Raw genomic sequence first — 5,883 nt, 5'->3', positions numbered from 1 at the left:
GAATTAAGGAAGAACCACCGGCAGCGGGGACGGGGGCTCGCTGGAGAGGTACCCCACTATCTATCTTAGGGTTCAGGGTGGGGGCCGGGGGGCCTAGAGGGCTGGCCGGGGCGGCGGTGGCGAGTTGTTTCGGGCGGCGAGGCGGCGCTGGGGCCGGCGGTTTGGCCGGTGGTGGCTGGCGGCTCAGGGGGGTGCAGGTTGAAGATGAACTGCAGGCCCTCCCTAAACTACATGTCAAGTGCCTCTCTGCTACCATTGCGTTCAGTTTCGATAGTAGCATTCAGATTCCACAGTAAATTTCAGTTTTGACAGTTAAGTTCAGAGTCAACAGTTTTTACCTCATCTGTTGTAGTCAGGTGGTTTTTGGTGATGTTAATTTTACATCCATTTTACATCATCTATTGGAGATGCTATTAGAATCCCACTTGAGATTGATGATGTCTATCTTGTGCTGCTTCAGCCTTGATGTCTTACGGCTCACCGGAGCTGCTCCAACAACAGAACGATCCATCACAATAGAGCAGTGCCCTGGACGCCGTCTACAGATTCCTCAGATCTTCCTCCACACCTCCGACAGCCACCTCTGCCTCAACTACTTCAGCGACCAACCCAATGATGCTGAGGTCGACACGGCTACGGCAAATAGGTTGTACACTTGTTGCATCACATATTACTATACATTCACGTCGATCCATTAGGGATATTTTGGTTCAACGGAAAAACATAGCAATAGGGAATTTTCCAATGGCACTCTACTATTCAATTATTCATGCATTTTGTTGAAAGGAATGAAGCAAAACATCCACCTGGACCTATTTTTCAAAATCCTATGCATGAAAACAATACCAAGTGCATTAGTGCCAGAATAACATTCTAACTGTACACACTTTCATATGGTTTCACTTTATTTTGGCCATGTTTCTTTGCATTCCTCTGCTCTTCCACTTCCTGTAAACCAAACACCCAAGTTGACAGAAATCCTGTGTTTACAAATGCGTTGTTTACCATGTGCATTTTCCTATCCTATTCCGGTGTTTTTCCTATCACTGCGTTTTAGGAATCATGCAAGCCAAATGAGCCCTTACAAAATTACTTCAGTTATAGGTACGTGTTGAAGGGAACTTTGTGTGGTTTGTCCTGCTCCTGCCGCGACATCGTCCACCTCACCTGAGCTGCTCCATCGACAGAAGCATCCATCAAACCATACATCACGACTCCTGACCGTCTTTCGCCACCTCGGATCTCCTTCCCTGCCGCCGGCACCCACCGCAACGGCATCACCATCATCGACTCAGCAGATGAACCTGAGGAGTACACGGGTCCACAAGAGAGGTCGCACCCTTTTGTTTCTGCTTATGTTATGCATTGCTTAAACTTACCTGCTACTTTATCGTCCTGTTCAGCTCTTGGACTCCCAAGTCAGGTCCAAATTAATGTTCAAACTTGAGTTCTAAATTAGTTGTGGGGCATATATCGAGGCAGCAATGAATACTATGTTTATCTAATATATGGTTCACCTAGGGTATGCCTATGTTGTTCATCTTGAGTGGGAAACAAATAGTAAAGCAATCATCATCTGTCTTTTTATTAATTTAAAGCAATCATCAGCCTGCAATCATTATTTTTGGATCCATCCACTGGTTGTTACCATCACTCTAAATTTCGGCATGCTCTCCTTACATAATCTCACCATATTTTTTTGTATGCATGTCAGATATTGTACACAGTCATGCTGAACATGTAGAGAAAAAGAGAAGAGTTTTGCGCAGCAATACAATGTCATGCAGACTTCGCTCCATGGTGGGTTCAATGGCAAACCCTCCCCACCCCTCTCCAGATTGTAATCCAAAGGAAGATATCTGTTCTGAGGCGGATTCAGACGCCGCTGACCACTCCTATTTACCCCCCAAGGTGTTTGCTCTACCTTGGCATGATGATGTTAGTCATATCATGCATATGTTGCCTTGCAGTGCCTACTTTTGACATGATATATGTCATCTGCTTAGTTTAGACATGTTCTGTAATGCCACCTGTTTAGTTTCAATATCATATATGGGAATTATGATGTCTCATGTCTTTTAGCCAGCCATAATATATGTGAAATGTGCAATGCCATCCTGTTTAACCAGGCATCATATATTTGAATGATATCTTGCCCATCCTTTTCTTCATTACATTTCCATTTGTCGATAATGTTTGTACATTAAACTACTCTTCCTATGAATCAGTCATTTGGGTGGGAGATGGAAAAATCTGGAGTGAAAACAAGGCCTTCAGAGCAGACAGTGCTACCTGTTGAAGCAGATCTCTTGTTGGGTCCCGATAGCTCCTCAGAGATGGATTCAGAGATAGATGACCAGTCCTATTCCCCCACTGAGGTGTATGCTCTAACTTGGCACGGTTATACTGCTCATATCATGCATACGGTGTCTTGCATTGCATAGTTTAGACATCATATACACAATATTCAACACCATGTTCTTAGTTCAGACATCATATCGAATGCCCTCTGTTTAGCACATAAATCACATATGTGAATTAAATGATGTGATCCTGATTACTTAGATAACATGTAGGTGAATTATGTCATGCGATCCTGTTTAGTTATTCATCATATCTTTGAATTATATTATGCTATGCTATCCAGTTTAGATAGACATCATATATGTGAAATTATGTCATGCTATCCATTTTAGTTAACCAATATACATGTCAACTGTTTCATGCCCTCTTTTTTCCACACTATCTATTGCATCTGTCTCTCATACAATGTCTGTACATTCAACTATGTTTCCTATTTATCAGCCATTTGAATTGGAGAGGGTGATGCCAGTATCTAGCGGACTAAAAACATGGTCTTCAAATAAAACAGTGCTACCTCTTGGTAGAGATAGCACCCCGGTTGTACATGCACAAGAACCAACCCTACCACACATAACCCAAACTCTCGCAGATTGTACCCCTACTGCGAGGGACAGAGAACCAGCTTCACCCAATCTAAGCCCAACCCTAGCCGATAGTAACCCAGTTCCTGTTGACACATCACCATCTCCACCACAGAGCTCCCAAACAAGAGCAGTTAGTAAGGCAGCTCCAGTGCCCAAAGGGCCAGTACTATCACGGCGAACCCAAACTCCAACAATTAGTACGCCTATTCCTATGGAGGAAGCACAACCAGCTAGTCGTAGTTTAGCATCTATCGCATTTGATGTTGTTAAATCATATGTGCGTATCTTCCCATCTTGGAAATATTATACTGAAGATGAAGGGTCGTACTATTCGTGGACCATAATGGGCCGTTAATAGACCGTATTTGATAACTCTATGAAAACAGCCCAACGGGTTTTTTTTTGACATGAAAATGGCCGAACGTGTTAACGGTCCGCAAATGGGCCGACTGTAACGACGGGCTGAATTTGGCCCACAAGCAGAAAATGACAGTAACGGGTCGTATGTAACCGAATGCTGCAAAGGAGCCCAAGAATCAATGGGCCCTGAGAAGGCCGAAACATAACTTGGGCTGGAAACGGTCCAATAAAATAACGGGCCATTAATGGGTATAAAGTGATACACTGTTCATTACGGGCCAGTTTCACCATGGGCCGTTAATGGGCCAAGAGTTACAAAGGGCCTCATATGGGCCGAAAGAAGTCATGGGCCACACATGGGCCGGAAGTTAAAACGGGATGGAATCATATTGGACGGCCCAGATGACGCTACTAGGCCTAATTCGGATACGGCGTAACGGGCCCTAGGTTAGCGGGCTGTAAATGGGCTATATGCGAACAGGCCGTTAACAGGCTTTCCGTGGGCCGTCCCGCCACCTTTTGACCAAGTCAAACGGGCCGGCCTTTTCACAGGAATGGGCCTTTGTTGGGTCGTGCCACGTGTCGCCGTATCATACGCGCCTTCGGTCCAATGAGCGGATGACATCTGTCCCAATGGTGAGCCGACACGTGTTTCCTCCAGCCAATGATGATTTTACACGTGGAAAATCCCCATTGGTCGGGGCTGTTAATGGGTTATCAGATCCAAAACCCGACCCGATAGCTTAACGGCGTTCCGTTACGGTGGATGCCATGTGTCGGTCACCCTTGACGAAAGAACTTCTGTGACGCGCGATTTATCGTCATGGAAGTGGACACTTTTGTGATGATAATTTTGGTAATGTCATGGAACACTTCTACGACAGCACAGGTATGACTATCTTGATTCTGTCATAAAATCGTCATGGATGTACATGCATGAAAAAAACGCGACCTACTGTGACAAACACGTATCATAACGGAAGTGTATTTTTTTGTAGTGGTTATTGCTAGCATATGCCTCTTTTAAAGTTTTTTGATTGTTCGGTTGTTTGTTATTAGCATATGTCCAGTTTCAAATGCTATCTTTGGTTGTTCGTAGTATGCCTTGTTTATTCCAGTTATTCACAACGTGATGTTCTATATGTGCAAGTATGAAATGTGCAGTTCAATTTCATCAATACCAGTTTCAACAATACCACTATGAATGACTACATTTGGTTGCTGCGTCTTGTAGTTAACACGCCTTTCCATTTTTATTTAACAATAACCAGTGTACTTAGACCAGGACAATACCAGTTTGAATGACTATGTTTGCTTGTTGTTAAATGTTAGGCCTGTTGTAGTTAACACACCTTTCCACTTGTTTTGCTTTACTAGCGGGCTTAAACCTGCACACTGAAGCTATCTTTTGGAGATTATTTTGTCTGCCATGGATATATTTGGTTGATGTTTAGCCTGTTGTGCTTAACATGCCTCTCGATGTACTTACATAGGACAATTTTGGGAACGACTACTGTTTTCCATCGAGGTTATTTTCATCCCATGGCTTATATATACTCACTGTTTCAGGATATCGGTAGCTAGTACCATATAGGCCGGGGGCTGATAAGGGACTAATCGATGAATCGGACTTTTAACTGAAAATATATCTATAACCCATTTATCATTAGGTTAACTAGGGCCCTATGTAATATATCTGAGGCTACATAGCAACATGCACTGTACCTAATTTCTAAATATGCAATCCTATGTTACATAGCAACAAAGAGTGTTACCTTAATGTTCCGCTGATGTCTAGATATACGTAGAAGAGCAGCAGCAACAACAGCAACAACACAACCCTGTTTGGCTACTCAACTTAGCTAGAGTTTAGAGTTTATTTCTAGCTCATGACTAACCCTGAACTAACTCCATCCAAAGAGGTGTTTCGCTGACAGGGTTAGATTGACAATAAATGCACTAGGAGAACTAGCTCCAACTAGCACCTCTTGGGGTGGATAGTTTTTTTGGGTGGGTTATATGCAACTAGCTCAAACTAGCCCTCATGTTTGGATATACTTTCGGGATATTTGAGCCCGAACTAGATCAAACTAACTCTAACCCATGGATACAACAGAAGTTAATCAACCAATAATTTGTAAAAATGCATTAAACTCCTTCCGGCCCATAATATAAGATGTTAATGTTGGGAAACATAGCATGCATTTCAAAAATTTCCTACGCTCACACAAGATCTATCTAGGAGATTCATAGTAACGAGAGGGGGAGAGTGTCTCCACGTACCGTCATAGATCAAAAGCGGAAGCGTTTGACAACATGGTTGATGTAATCGAACTTCTTCTCGTTCCAACTGATCAAGCACCGAACAGACGACACCTCCGAGTTCTGCACATGTTCAGCTCGATGACATCCCTCGAGCTCTTGATCCAGCAAAGTGTTGAGGGAGAGTTCCGTCAGCATGACGGCGTGGTGACGGTGATGGTGAAGTGATCCGCGCAGGGCTTCGCCTAAGAAGTACGTGAATATGACCGGAGGCATAAACCGTGGAGGGGGGCGCCACACACGGCTAACAACT

Source organism: Triticum dicoccoides, chromosome 4B (genome assembly GCF_002162155.2).
Source record: "Triticum dicoccoides isolate Atlit2015 ecotype Zavitan chromosome 4B, WEW_v2.0, whole genome shotgun sequence".
Classification (NCBI taxonomy): domain Eukaryota; kingdom Viridiplantae; phylum Streptophyta; class Magnoliopsida; order Poales; family Poaceae; genus Triticum; species Triticum dicoccoides.
Note: the sequence above shows the minus strand (reverse complement) of the source record.